We start from the raw sequence: 16,853 nt of genomic DNA, 5'->3' as shown, positions 1-16,853 counted from the left end.
TACTTGGGAGTCCCTCCAGAAACAAAGGAGTGGCAGGTGCCATTTCCCTTACTCGCCTTTAGCATAAAAACTCAGTCACCTGCAAGAACCAGCAACCTAATTTGCTTACACCATGCCTTGCCCCTTGCAGCCAGGCCTGCCTCAGTCCCAGTGGCTGCAGGTCCTCGCCCCTAGAACACCAGTGCAAACTTTGCCAACGTTGTGTCTATCAACTGCATGCTTTTCAGGCCCTCAGTCTCAGAAGCAGCAACTACCTATCACCTTTCATTAAGGGTACATCAGCCTCACGTGCTTTGCAGAGTGGCCTCAGCAGCTGCATCTCCCTTGTGCAAGAGGATTGGTATGTACAACTTGCAGGCACTGTGTACCCTACTTGTGCAGGTTTTGCACAGTGGCTCCACAGGTCTCATCACAGTGGAGGATGCATGTTCCCTCTGGCAAAGGACCATCACCACCTTGTTAAAAGTGCATGGCCTGCCCACTACTTTTCAGAACAAGTGATATAGCTGACATTCCTAACAGACAGAAACAGACACAGAGAGTTAGATAAGATGAGTAGACAGAGAAATATGTCTCAAATGAAAGAGCAAGAGACCTAAATGAAATGAATATAAGTAGTATACCTGAATGATCATAAAAATACTCACTGGATCTGAGATTAGGGTGGAGGACATCAGTGAGACCCTTAAAAAAAGATAAAAAACATAAAAAAAGAACCAATCAGAAATGAATAACATAATAAATTAAATTAAAATAATGGAATAAAGGGCAGGCTAGAAGAAGCAGAAGAATGAATTAGCAATTTGGAGGACAAAGTAATGGAAAATAATCAAGCCGAGCAGGTAAGAGGAAAAAAATATGCAAAATGAGAATAGACTTACAGAACTCAGTGATTTCATCAAGCATAATAACGTTCACATTTTAGGGATCTCAGAAGAAGAAAAGAGAAAAATGGCCAGAAATTATTTGAAGAAATAATAGTTGAAAATTTCCTGATCTGGGGAACACAACAGATATCCAGATCCAGAGAAGCACAGAAATCCCCCCAAAAATCAACCTATACCAATACACATGGTAATTAAAAAGTAGTGATAAAGAGACTTTTAAAGCAGAAAAAAAAAAAAAAAGCAATTACATGCAAAGAAAACCCCTTAAGACTATCAGCAGATTTTTCAGCAGAAACTTTGCAGGCCTAAAGGGAGTGGCATGACATATTCAAAGTGCTGAGAAGAAAAAAAAAAACATATTTGCAGCCAGATTACTCTATCTAGCAAGGCTATCATTAAGAATAGAAAGAGAGAGAGTTTCCCAGACAAACTAAAGCTAAAGGGATTCATGACCACTACACTAGCCCTACAAGAAATGATAAAGGGGACTCAATGAGTGGACAGAAAAGACCATGAGTAAAAAAGGTAGGAAGCACAAAAAGCAGTAAAAATAAGTATATCTGTAAAAATCAGTCAAAGGATTCACAGAACAAGAGGATGTAAAGTATGACACCATATACAAAAGCATCAGGGCAGGCAGGAGAGAAGAATGGGCTCAAACGTAAGTGACCATCAACCTGATTTAGAATGCTACATGCAGAAGATGGCATACACAAACCTAATGATAAACACAAATCAAAAAACAGTAATAGATATGCAAAAAATAAGGAGAAAGTATATCACTAAAGAAAGCCAACTTATAGTGAGAGAAGAGAGCAAGGGAAGAAAGGAACAGAGAAAATGTATAAAAACAAGCAGAAATAAATAGTAAAATGACAGTATTGTCATGTATTGTCATACATACATATCTATAATTACTTTGAATATAATGGACTAAATACTCCAATTAAGACATAGGATGACAGAATGGATAAAAACGCAAGACCCATTTATATGCTGCTTACAAGAGACTAATTTCAGACCTAAGGACACATGCAGACTGAAAACAAAGAGATGGAGAAACATTTATTATGCAAATGGATACAGAAAGAAAGCCAGGGTAGAAATATATCTATCAGACAAAATAGACTTTAAAACAAAGATTGTAACAAAGATAAAGAAGGGCACTATATAATAATAATAAAGGGCACAATCCAACAAGAAGACAATATAACTGTAAATATTTATGTACCCAACATGAAAGCACCCAAATACATAAAACAGTTAAAAAATAACAAATATAAAGGAACTAATTGACAGCACTACATAACAATAGGAGACTTCAACACCCTACTTAAATCAATGAACAGATCATCTAAACAGAAAATCAACAGGGAAACAATGGCTCTGAATAACATGTTGGACCAGATGTATTTAAAAGATATATTCAGAATATTCCATCCTAAAACAGCAGAATACACATTCTTTTCAAGTGCACATAAAACATTCTTCAGAAAATATCACATATTAGGGCACAAAACAAATCTCAACAAATTCACAAAGATTGAAGTTATGCCATGCATCTTTTCTGACCACAATGCAGTGAAACTAGAAATGAACATGGAAATATCTGGAAGAGCAAAACTACAAGGAGGTTAAATAACATGCTATTAAATAATGATTGACTCAACCAAGAAATCAAAGAAGAAATCAAAACATACATGAAAACAAATGAAAATGAAGACACCATGGTCCAAAATCCTTTGGATGTAGAAAAAGCAGTTCTAAGAGAGAAATTTATAGCAATACAGGCCTACTTTGAAGAGCAAGAAAAATCTCAAATAAACAGCCTAACTTTACACCTAAAGGAGCTAGACAAGGAAAAACAAATAAAACCCAAAACCAGAAAAGGAAGGAAACAATAAAGATTAGAGTAGAAATAAATGATACAGAAATTAAAAAAAAAAAAAAGAACAGATAAATGAAACCAGATGCTGGCTGGTTCTTTGAAAAGATAAACAAGATTGATAAAACTCCATCCAGGCTCATCCCCCCCCCCAAAAAAAAAGAGTTAAACAAATAAAATCAGTAACAAGAGAAGAAATAACAGCCAACACCACAGAAATACAAAGGATTGTAAGAGAATATTATGAAAAATTATATGTCAACCAATTGGACAACCTAGAAGAAAGGGACAAATTCCTAGAAACATATAAACTACCAAAACTGAAGCAGGAAGAAATAAAAATTTGAACTCACTAATTATCAACAATGTAATTGAATCAGTAATAAAAAAAACTCTCAGCAAACAAAAGCCCTGGATGAGATGGGTTTACAGGTGATATACCAAACACTTAAAGAAAAGTTAGTATCTATTCTCTTCAAACTTTCCCCAAAAACAGAAGAAGGAAAAACTTCCAAATTCATTCCATGCAGTCAGCATAAACCTGATTCCAAAACCACATAAAGACACCACAAAAAGAAGAGAACTACAGGACAATAGCTCTGATGAGCATAGATGCAAAAGTCCTCAACTAAACATTAGCAAACTGAATCCAACAATATATTTAAAAAATCACTCACCACTAACAAGTGGGATTTATTCCTGGGATGATAGGGATGGTTCAATATTCACAAATCAATCAACTTTTTATATCATATCAATAAAAGGATAAAAACAATATGATCATTTCAATAGATGCCAAAAAAGCATTTGACAAAGTACAACATCGGTTCATGATTAAAAAAAACCCTCAACAAAGTAAGGTTTAGAGAACATATACCTCAACATAGTAGATAAGCATAATATGAAAACCCACAGATAACATCATACTCAGTGGAGAAAAACAGAGCTTTCCCCCTAAGATCAGGAATAAGACAAGAATGTCTACTCTTACAACACAGTACTGGAAGTCTTAGCCACAGCAATCAGACAAGAGAAAGGAATAAAAGGCATTCAAATGGATGAGGAAGAAGTAAAACTTTTACTGTTTGCAGTGACATGATACTATATATAGAAAACCCTAAAGACTCTACCACAAAACTACTAGAACTGATAAATGAATCCAGTAAAGTCAGAGGATACAGAATCAATGTACAGAAATCCATTGCATTTCCATACACTAATAATAAATCAGTAGAAAGAAAAATTAACAAAATCCTATTTACAATTGCACCAAAACCAATAAGATACCTAGGAATAAACTTAACTAAAGAAGTGAAAGACCCATACTCTGAAAACTAAAACATTAAGTGAAAGAAATTAAAGATGACACAAAGAGATGGAAAGACATTCCATGCTTGTGGATTGGAAGAACAAATATTTTTAAAATGTCTATTCAAAGAAATCTACAGATTTAATGCTATCCCTATCAAAATACCAATGGCATTTTACACAGAACTAGAACAAAAATCCTAAAATTTTGATGGATTTATAAATATATCTAAAACAATCTTGAATAAGAAAAGCACAGCTGAAGGTATCACAATTCCAGACTTCAAGTTATACTAGAAAGCAGTAGTAATCAAAACAGTATGATACTGGCACAAAAATAAACACATAGATCAATGGAACAGAATAGAAAATCCAGAAATAAACTGACAATTATATGTTCGATTAATCTTCAACAAAGTAGGAAAGAATATCCAATGGGAAAAAGACAGTCTCAGGTCACCTGGATGTCTCAGTTGGTTGAGCATCCAACTCTTGATTTTGGCTCAGGTCATGATCAGGTTGTGGGACCGAGCCCCATGTTGGGCTCTGTGGTAAGCATGGAGCCTACTTAAGATATTCTCTCTCTCTCTCTCTCTCTCTCTCTCTCTCTCTCTCTGTCTCCCCCCCCTCAAACAAAAAGACAGTATCTTCAATAAAAGATGTTGGGAAAACTGGTCCGCTACATGTAAAAGAAGAAACTGGACCACTTCCTTATACCATACACAAAAATAAATTGAAAATGGTTTAAAGATGTAAATTAGAGACCTCTATAAAAATTCTGGAAGAGAGGACAGGCAGACATGTCTCTTGATTTTGGCCATAGCAACATTTTTCTAGATTTGTCACCTGAAGCAAGGAAAATAAAAGCAAAACAGACTATTGGGACTACATCAAAATATAAAGCTCCTTCATAGCGAAGATAACACATTGCTAAATCACAATCTGCTGAATGTGAGAAGATAATTGCCAACGATGCATCTGATAAAGGGTTAAAATTCAAAACATGTAAAGAACTTACACAACTCAACACCCACAAAAGAAATAATCTAATTTAAGGGGCTCCTAGCTCAGTCAGTTGGGTGTCCAGCTTCAGTTCAGGTCGTGATCTTATGGCTCGTGGGTTCAGGCTCCATGTTGGACTCTGTGCTGACAGTGCACCGCCTGGATCCTGCTTTGGATTCTGTGTCTCCCTTTCTCTCAGCCCTTTTCTGCCCCTCCCCCTCTCACGCTCTGTCTCTCTCTTTCTCTCTCTGTCTCAAAAATAAATAAACATTAAAAATTTTTTTTATCTAATTTGAGGCACCCAGGTGGCACAGTCATTTGTGTGACTCGATTTTCACTCAGGTCATGATCTCATGGTTAATGGGATCAATCCCCATATCAGCTCTGTGCTGACAAGAGCCTGCACAGAGCCTGCTTGGGATTCTGTCTCTCTGCCCCTCCTTTGCTCACATGTGCACACATGCTCTCTGTCTCTCAAAATAACTTTAAAAAAATTTTAAAAAATTGGGCGCCTGGGTGGCTCAGTCGGTTGAGCGGCCGACTTTGGCTCAGGTCATGATCTCACAGTTACTGGGATCAAGCCCCGCATCAGGCTCTGTGCTGACAGATCTGCTTCAGATTCTGTGTCCCCTTCTCTCTCTGCACCTCCCCTACTCATTCTCTGTTTCTCTCTGTCTCAATAATAAATAAAAACATTTTTAAATAATTTTAAAAATTAAAAAATTAAAAAAGAAATAATCCAATTAAAAAAAGGCAGAAGACATATACAGACATTTCTCCAAAGGAGGCCAACAGTCACATGAAAAGATGCTCAATATCACTCATCATTAGGGAAATGCAAATCAAAACTAGAGTGAGATATCACCTCACACTTTTCAGAATGGCTAAAATCAAAAATATAGGAAACAATAGGTGTTAGCGAGGATGTGGATAACGGGGAACCCTCTTGCACTGTTGATGGGAATGCAGACTGGTGCAGCCACTGTGGAAGACAGTATGGAGGTTCTTCAAAAAATTAAAAATAGAATTACCCTATGGTCCAGTAGTTGCACTACTGGATACTTATCCAAACAATACAAAAATACTGATTGAAGGGATATGTGCACTCCTTTGTTTACAGAAGAATTATTTACAATAACCAAGTATGGAATCAGCCTAAATATCTATAAATCAATGAATGGATAAGGAAGAAGTAGTGTATACACACACACACACACACACACACACACACACACACACACACACACAGGAATATTATTCACCCACAAAAAAGAATCAAACCTTACCACTTGTAACAACATGAATGGACCCAGAGGGTATAATGCTAAGTGAAATAAGCCAATCAGAGAAAGACAAATGCCATGTGATCTCATTTATATGTGGAATTAAGAAACAAAACAAATGAACAAAGGAAGAAAAAAAGAGAGAAACTAAAAAACAGACTCTTTATAATAGAGAACAGAGGGTTACCAGGGATGGTAGATGGAGCAGATGGGGGAAATAGCGGAAGGGGATTGAGAGTACATTTATTTTGATGAACGCTGAGTAATACATTGGAATTGTTGACTCACTATATTGTACACCTGAAACTAATATAGCACTGTATGTTAACATTGGAATTAAAATAAAATAAAATTTAAAAAAATATGTTTCTCTGTTTACTAGTTGTTTAACCTATTGATAATGCTACTAGTATATCACATTTTCTTTATTTTCTTGTGATTGATGTGTTAAACCTCCAAATCTTTAGATTATTAACTAACTAATTTCCATTGTTCTATCTGTTAAATACATACATATGTGTACATGTATGTATGCTCTCTTTTATATTTTATAGCTATATTTTATATTACTGTTTTCTACATAATATGCATATGTACATAATATGTATACATAATACATAATATTCTCCTTTAGACTTTATGATTATCTTAAATTATCTTAAATTCTACTTTTTTTAATGTTTATTTTTGACAGAGAGAATACGAGTTGGAGAGGGACAGAGAGAGAGGGGGACAGAGGATATAAAGCAGGCTCCATGCAGACAGCAGAGAGCCTGATGCGGGATTTGAACCCATGAGCCATGAGACCATGCCCTGAGTTGAAGTTGGACACTTAACCAAATGAGCCACCCAGGCGCCCCTTAAATCCTACTTTTGTATATTAAGTGAACACAGCTATTTAGGGGACTAATATTGTCCTTTAATTTATTATGTTTGCTATGATAGTAGGAATTTTTCTCATTTTTTACATATCAAGCCTTCTTTTCTGTTTTATTTAAAACTTTTTCTGTATTAGAATGTATCATTTGATGAGTTTTGAAAAATGTGTATGCTTAGGTTAGGAAAACCCCAGTTAAAATTTAGAACATTCTTTCACCTCAGAAAGTTCTCTCCTACTCCTTTACAATTATTTTTTCCCACCCTATCTCCCCAACTGCACTGCCTTCAGCAAACTATGATATGATTTAAATCATTCTACATTGATTTTTTTCTGTTCTAGAACTTCATACATATGGGATCCTCCCTCCATTCTTTTGTGCTGTTTCTTTCTTCTCAGTTTAATATTTTTGAGATCTAGCCTATGGGCATGTATTGTCCATTCTTTGAATGTAGTCTATAGAGGAAAATAGTTGTCCCATGAGGGCACATTTAAATTTTTTGAAATACTCAGGAATCAATCAGTCAAATATGCTACATAAAGTAGGTGACAAGCTGGTCAAATAAATACATATTTGGTGGACGGCATGTTATGGATCAAGCATTTTATAAATGGGACATGATACAGAAAGAACATGGATTTTAGAATAGACAGACCTGATTTCTGATCCTAGTTCAACTGCATGATCTGAGTGAGCCAAGACAAGTTACTTAACCTACATTAGTCCTCGGATAAAAATACATACTGGCAAGGATATTATTAAGTTAAATGAAATAATATTGGAAAGAGCTTGACACATAGTTGGTACTAAAATGGTTTTATATTGAATTCATATAATTATATTAAATTATACTAATGTTTATATGTTTAACTTTTTTAAATTACATTTTATACTTTTAAGATACAAGGTCACTAAAACTAGATTGTAAACATATTTTCAATTAATAAACCTTGAGAAATTGAATGTTAAGGTTAGCATATCAATTTCTTATGCATAAATGCATATGCTAACTTACTGAAACTCAATTTATTCTAAAAAGCAAGTAGATACACTCACCTCAGTGAACACTGAGAAATGCATAAAATTGTTGAATCATTATATTGTACACTTGAAACCAATGTAATACTGTATGTTAATTATACTTGAATTAAAAATAGATATTTTAAAAACTATTTTTAATTTTTTGTTATGTCTTTATTATTTTATTTTGAGAGACAGAGCAAGCAGGAGACGGGCCAAGAGAAGGACACACAAAATCTGAACCAGGCTCCAGGATCTGAGCTGTCAGCAGAGTCCGACGCAGGGCTCGAACCCACGGATTGTGAGATCATGACCTGAGCTGAAGTTGGACGCTCAACCCACTGAGCCACCAAGGCGCCCCTAAAAACTATTTTTTACACAATTAATTTGCTTAGCAAACTTTCCCCCCCATATATTTGCATTGATAATTCTCAGCCTTGTCTTTGTCCAAATGATTACTGATGAGGGTATAGTAAATCATTGAACTTTTACTGCTTTGCTAAATTGACTATCCACATGAGGCCAGCTTTTCATTTATTGTAGAAATTGATTGTTCTTCCTTGGTAAGAGGGTTATTTAAAATATCTGAGAACATTGTTGGAGATTGTGTTTTCTCCATCTCAGTACACTTCCTCCCTTCCCTTCAGGCCCCTACCTCTGTCAGTGGACTGGTTGCTTTGGTATAAATAGATTACTGGTAATGATAATAGCAGTGACTGACATTTGTTGACCTCCTCCTGTGTGACAGGCATTATTCAAGGAGTACTTTACATACATCACTTCATTTCATTGCTGAAAAGTCCTATGTGGCAGGTAGTACTAGTATCCCTATTTTCCAGAAAAAAACAACTGCATAATAGGAAGATGCGATAATTTATCCAAAACCAGAAAATTTGTATCAGAGCCTAAATTTGTAACAGTAGTAACATTTCTTGAGAGTTTACTACCTGATAGGTTTAAGTGCATTCCATATGTTAACTTCTCTCTATCATCTCAGCAGCCTTATGACATGAGTTCTGTCATTTACCAATGATGAGATCTCAGAAGAGGGGGTTAGACAACTTGCCCACATTACACACTAGTGAGCGAAGGCGGTGGGATCCAGCGGGGCCCGGAACCTGTGCTATATTGCCCCTTCATCCTATCTCTCAACCAGACAACCGTATTTGGAGGGCACTTAGTGTGTGCACACACAGTATTCTGCATCCCAGAGAGGAATCCTAGCTCTGTTTTCTTATTTGATGAAGTTACTGATACCAAAGAAGTAAAACAAAGTCAAATGAACCATTAGGGGAAAGGAGGAATGCTGAACTCTTGGTTACAGAAACTAGAAGAAAGAGGTTAGAGAAGAAGAGGTGGATATGGATTAGATGATTCTGTGACATCTCAATGAACCAGGTATGGCTGAGGCTGGACCTTTAAGTACTATGAGTGATGAGGAGGAAGGAGGAGAGAGAACATTCTGGAATGTGGAATAACCTATGAACTCTCTATAAACAATCTGTTTCTAATTTTAGGGTTAAAACTCATTTATCTTGGCATTTTTCCTCATTAGGGAAAAAAATCTGCCTTTCACTATCTTGCTCTTACTTTTTAGTAATATCTTGCTCTTACATTTTAGTAAGATTAAATGAACTCTGTACAGTTTTTCAAAAATCTTCCAATTCTTCATTGTATCAGATTGAAAATGTTTCATGTCCTGTGACATTAACTAGAAAAGCTAATTTCCTTTTCTTTTAATTGTGGCGATAGTTTCCTTTACATAAATAATGACAGGAAGAATAAAAATTCCTTATGACACTTCAAATGTAAATTTGTTTCAAATGACATCTCTTCATGCACACAGTATATTTATATGTTTTGGATCAAAGACCTTTTTTTGGCAGAATGAAAGAGAATTAACAGGTTGCTTTAATGGAGAGTCATCTGTTTTTAAAAGCTTATAATAGAACACAGTTTTTCCTTTAATAACAGTTAACCGGAAGACAGATTAATTTAATAATATATTCACTGAGCATGTCCCAAACTGATCTTACTCCTCAAACCTGCTTCTCCTGGGAACCCTGTCTCAGGCAGTTGCATTTCTAGTTGCTCTCCTGAAGGTGAATCTGCTCCTCCCTTATTTTCCACACCCGGCAGCCACTTGGGTCTGTTAATTTTCTCAGATTATGTCAAATATTTCTGACATGCCTTTAAGGGCCTGGTGGATCAAGTAAAACAGGCCAGAGGGGACGTGGCCAGGTGGAGAGGGCAGTGTCTACTGCCCCAAGAAGAGAACATGTGCTTCTTGCTGCCTGGCAGTGTTGTGAGCAGGAATGTGGCTTAGCACTGCAGATCTAAGGTTTCTAAAGAGAAGTTGGAAATTTAGATTTTGTGTGAAGTCTCTGGATTTTAAAATCTTGGCAATGAATTCAAGAAAAACAAAATTATGTTGCATAATTCAAACAAAACATTTATGACAAGATTGGATTTACAAGTGGCCCATTTGTGATTTTTTTTCTAATACTATTCTTATTCTTTGATTCTCACTGCTTCCATTCCAGTTTAGGTCTGTACCATCTTTTGTCTAAAATACTGTAACAGCTTCCTAACTGTTCTCCTTGACTCATGTCCTTTTCCCTCTAAATCATCCTTCATCCTGGCTCCTGAGTGAAAATTTAAAATACAAAGCTGATCATATTACTCTACTTAAGAAAATAAAACAAAACAACCTACCTTTGATGATTGCTATTGCCCTCAGGTTAATTCTGGACTGTCTGACTATCTGGGTCTTCCAGGCCCAACATTATATGTACCATCCGAACCTTCCTGTGCTCTGTCCCTGTGGTTTCCCCAGCCATGGTCTTGATTCCAGCACACTGGACTGCACAAGATTCTCAAAAATACATGTAAATTGCTTTTGTATATTGCCATGTTTGTCCCTTGACAGAGAATATTCCTCTCAAGTCCTGTTTATTCTGTTCAACTCAAATATAATTTTCCCTGTGAAGCACAGTTCAGGTTATGGTGCATACTCAAAAAAATGGATGAATGACCAGCCAATAATTTATCTAGGCCAGCTCTAGATAAATAGTCTATCAACTATTACCACCCTAGTAAAAATTAATCTCTTCAATTTTATTCGTACTGTTAGTTTAGCACCTGTCACTCTGATTTTAGTTAGAAGGACAGTGTGCATGTCTATTTTGTATATTGAATTGTGATCTTTCTCTATTCACAGATGGTAGCACAGGCTTGACCTCTTTTAATCATCAAATATACGGAGGAGTGTTAAGGTCTGGTTTATGCTCCCAGAGTTCACTAGCATCTATGTGAAGGGTAGACTATAGGAGAGAAAGGCGAAGGCAGCAAGACTGGGTGCAAGGATGTGGTGAGGGCTGGGACTAACTTGGGTAAAGGTGGCAGGAATGAGGAGGGGGCAGTGGTCAGAATCAAACTATATATTAGAAGTAGAGCTAAGAGAACGGGTTGATGAAGTGGAAATGGGATGAGAGAGGAAAAGGGGGATTAAGGATAACTCCTAGCTTTTGGCCTGAGCAACTAGATGTATGACGGTGTCATTTATCAAGATGGAGAAGACTTGGGGACAGTGAATTAGGAGAGAAGGATGAGAATTGATAGTTCTATTTGACCCATGTTAAGTATGCAGTGAAAATCAGGTGACCAGACTTGTCAAGTAGCAATTAGATATATGAATCTAGAGCTTAAGAGATTAATCAGGCTGGAGATAGGATTTCAAAAATCACCTATTTAGAAGTACTATAGAAAGATGTGGACCTGGTAAGAATACCCAGGGGAAAGATTACAGAGAGAAGATGGTAGAGGGTGTACCTGTGGGGCATTTCCAGACGGGAGTTATGAGAAACGAAGAAAGCCAGCAATTATAGTGTTATGCGCTATAGCACAAAATATTCTGGGTAGGATGGAGTGATAAACTACATCCAATACTGTCTAGAGCTAAGGAGAGATAAACTGATGTTGACTTTGGCAAGCTGTAATTTATTGGTGACTTTGATAAGTGCAGTTCCACTGAAAAGTTAAGAATAAAAGCCCAAATGGAATGGGTTAAGGAAAGAATAAGGGATGAAGAAGGTGGGCTCTGCTGAGAAAAGAAAAAATATATATTTGATTTTTTGAAAAATATTTAAGCTTAAAGACATTCAGATACTCTGTCTCACCTACTGTCAAAACATATCACTATTCACAAAAATCTGTATGTAGGAATTTATCATTATTTGTTTCAAATATTTACTCTATATTTTACTTCTATAAAACTTGGATGTTAGGGGATGGTGCCTGGGTGGCTCAGTCGGTTAAGCATCTGACTCTTGATCTCAGCTTAGTTCATGGTCTCATGGTTTGTGAGTTCCAGCCCCACATTGGGCTCTGCATTGATGGTGCAGAGCCTTTTTGGGATTCTCTCTCTCCCCTTCTCTCTCTGCCACTCCCCTGCTCACTTTCTCTTTCTCAACATAAATAAATAAACTTTTAAAACTTGGATGTGGTAGACCCAGCCTTGTGGATCACTCATCTTACATCATTTCCAAAAGGACTGACACCAAAAGCTTAAGACACAAGCATAATTTTGAAACATTCTGATTTATTTTGCCCCTAACAATACATGAGAGAAATCACTGATACATAAACTTTAGAAAGACAGTTTTATTAAATATCTTGCATAGTTAAACTTAAGCAATCAATGTTTTTGTCATTCTGGTGTTTTCTCCAGTTTATCTTTATTCCTTTTCTCTGTTCTTTTCTCGGCAGCATTGTTTATATCATGAGATACAGACACAGAGTGACCTTTGACTTTCCACCCAGATAGTTGCCATTTTGATCTGTCAATCAAACTCAAGGGTCTGCCCTGAAAGTTGAGACGATCCGTCGCAGTTTGGACACTTGGGCAGTGTCAACTAATTTTAGTCTTCAAGGCTGGGCTGATTTGAGTGGTGACTGGCAAGGCGCTTGTCCAGGGCCCAGCAAGGGTTACGACTGTCCTTATGGTTAACAACTGCACAAATAGGAACAGGCTGCGTTTGTGAACTTAGTTTCAACAAATTATTTGAAGTATGAGACTATCTCCTATCTGTATTTATTATTCCAGCTCTTGGCATAACGAGGATGAAAAACTTTGTTGACTTTAAGCTTTTCCCATTAAAGGATCAGGGATGCTTTTTCCCGCACTCTTTGTGTACTTAACCAACCATATGCCTTGTCCAAGACACTCCCCAAACAGAGCCCCCAAACAACCCTCCAATCCCCCCAACATGAAGTCTATGTGAAGAACAAGTCTCCTTGGCTTTACTCTTTCTCCTTCACTAAATTTTGGTGGTATAGGGAAGGAATGAGTGGAACTTTGAAATTAGAAGAAATACATTAAAAAACAAATATAGGAAGCAAACATTTTAGAGCCTTGGCAAGTCTTTCCCCTCTCCTCTGAAATGCTTCTTTTGTGAAGGAGCCCACCCAGGACTTTAGATAATACAATAGGAGTGCATGTCTAGGAATCTTTGCAAAGGTTCTGGTTGGGAACGAAAAAGCATGTTGGCTGCCTTTCCATTGCCTTATACATGGACACTGGCAGCTGAGGATGACATGCAAAGAAATCTATCTATTCAGGTTTTATTGCCCTGCTGTTTGGCATGCTCCCACCTGACTGCTATTGACTTGGAAGTCAGAGAAATGTTGACATGTCAGGATTTTATTGGGTCCATAGCTGCCAGCAAAGCAGCTTCTCAGTTTTTCAGCTTTTGTATGTAGAGTTCCATAGTTTAGTCATGACCCACTGTTTCTTTCAGAGTCTCTAAGTGAGTGATGTCCCTGATGATAATGATGTCCCTTATTCAGTCTGTTCTTATCTGAGACTGGCTGACTTTCATACTTGGTTGAAGCAATATGTAAGTGTATTAAGAGCACAAGAGAAGAATTTTGATGCTTAAAATTAAAAAGATATATATATGTACTTGGTGACAATTTACTCATTGCAAACTTTTAGAAAATATGGCAGGATACCAAAAAATCTCTTTTTCCTAGTCCCATTCTCCACTGATAGCATCTTAGAATTCATCCTTGCAGAGATTTTATTTTACATATATAAACTGGTATGTTCATAACCATATACATACACATGTGCAGAGTCAATTCTTTAAAATATAGAATTAGGGGCACCTGGGTGGCTCAGTGGTTTAAGCGTATGGCTTTGGCTCAGGCCATGATCGTACATTCATGGATTCAAGCCTCGCGTTGAACTCTGTGCTGACAGCCAGCTCAGAGCCTGGAGCCTGCTTCAGATTCTGTATCTCCCACTGTCTCTGATCCTCCCCTGCTCACGCTGTCTCTCTCTGTCTCTCAAAAAAGAAACACACATTAAATTATAGAATATAGCATCATTCATATTTGCTATTTTTTACATATTTGTCATTAACATAAATCCATGACACACATAGCATGTCACAGATAGATAAAATCTTTGTCATGTCTTTCTTTTTATTCCTTATGTTTATTTTTTTAATTTTTTAGTTTATTCTCAAGTTAGCTAACATACAGTGTAGTCTAGGCTTGTCATGTCTTTCAATTACAGTCCTATGTAAATGCACATATGAAAGGGAAATAGAGATCTGGAATATTTTCTTATTTATTCATGAATATTTGAGTCTTTTGTATGTAGTAGACAGAAATGAGTCAGCTTGATTTTTCAGTTTGAGAGATTATCTTTACTTTGTATTATGGAAGATGAGAATTTGACTTTCTAGATACTCCTAACACATACCTCACACACACACACACACACACACACACACACACACACACTTCTCCACACAACTCAAAGTAGTTATGTAACTTTTATTAGATCAGTATTCAAGTTTTCCCTTATTATGAACATGTGACCGTCACTCACAGCTGAGGCACACAGTGTGATTTGATTGCATCTCCCGTCTTTCCCTTGTGTTTCTGAGGGCATCAGGACAGTAACAGCAGCGACTCTGGACTAGGGCTGCAGGAATTCATAACCTATGTCCCCCACTTACTAATGAGGGTCATGATTGGACAAGAATTTCTACCTCTGTGTTTCTTGACTTCACATAAAATCTGTAGGGAATGAGTGAGCTTAGAACATTGACTGGCAAACACTGGATATATACAAGTTTTGTTATCCTCATCAATATAGTTTCCCAAGAAAGGGCATGAGGGGGGTAATTTTTTTTAACCTTATGTCTTTTTAACCTTATCCTCACTTGACTGATAGTTTGCCTATATATAGAAACTAGTTTAAAAGTAATTTCAGTTCCCCTCAGGATTTGAAAGCATTTCTTACATAATCAATGCAACTTATTGTTCAACCTTGCCTTCACCATTGGTAGTCTCTGGAACTCTTGTGACTCTCTAAGCCACCTGACTTATTTTTGGTAGGTCCCAGTTGTTGATGGTGTGCAAAGACCTGTCTGAGTTCTAAAAGGAGGAATCTTAGTCAGCACCTAGTTTCAGGCTTGATTGGAAGCCAGATCTTCAGGTAGTGGCTTTTAAAATATGCAAACCTATCTGGTCCTCTGGGGATGCGATCATAATCCTTAGTGGCCTCTCACCAAGCTATCGGGAGGTGTCCTATGGGCCACAGTTACAAAAATCTGGGCTCCAGACAAGTGTAGAAACTTCTTTCTTAAAGGTACCAGCAAGCTGCAGAAGGACCAAAGAAGTGTGTAAAGATGGCATCCCCTGGCCTCCATTCCCTGAGAGCATCTCTGTATTCTATAGATGTGTGCCAAACCTAAGCCTGCTCTTCAGGCTGAAGCCCCAAGACAAGTAAATAGGTCTTATTCACAGGCGACCCGAGGTATGTCTCAGTCCCCTGTCTGTGTGGTGCTCTGGCATAGTAAGCTGCTGAGAACAGCCTCTCCCATTGTTTCAGTCCTGTAGAGCCCAGGAACACAAGCCTGCTGGCCACCAGAGCTAGGAGAGTAAGAAGCATCCTCTGTGGGCTGTGCATGTCAGCTTTAGCAGAGCAGTGGGAGAGCTCAGGGCCCGGGTGTACCTGCTGATGTTAGCGTGGGAGTGGAAGAGTTTGGGGGCAGAGCACGCCCTGGCTAAGGGACGGTGTAGAGAGTGCGCACGCCCACCAATGATAGCAAAGTAGAAGGAGAGTGCAAAAAGGGCATCTGGCAGCATCTCTGTCCTTGGAGAGCCCTAACAGACCCCTGTCTATTGGCAGACACTTTAAAGTTAGCGAATGAATCTCCCTCACAGAAAGTCTAGGCACTTTTCAAACTGCTGCTTTTGCATTGGGTCCCAGGGTGAGTGAGTTTCTGCAGGAGCTCTGTAATAGACCAAACTCAGTTCCCTACAGCCCTTTGGGTCTCCTGGATACAAGCCTCCTTGTTTTGCAAAGCCAGATATTTGGGGGACTCATCTCTCCAGTGCAGGTCCCAAGGGTTAGTGTGGCTGGTATAGGGCTTGAATCTCTCTCTCCTCAGGGAGAAGCTCCATATTCATGAGATCCCTCCCAATTATGGGTCACCAGGCTGTCTAGGACTGGTTTTTGGTAAGACCAGATCTCTGCCTCTCCTATCTGTCTTGATGTGGCCCTTTTATCCTT

The sequence above is a fragment of the Suricata suricatta genome, chromosome 7 (genome assembly GCF_006229205.1).
Source record: "Suricata suricatta isolate VVHF042 chromosome 7, meerkat_22Aug2017_6uvM2_HiC, whole genome shotgun sequence".
NCBI lineage: Eukaryota > Metazoa > Chordata > Mammalia > Carnivora > Herpestidae > Suricata > Suricata suricatta.
Note: the sequence above shows the minus strand (reverse complement) of the source record.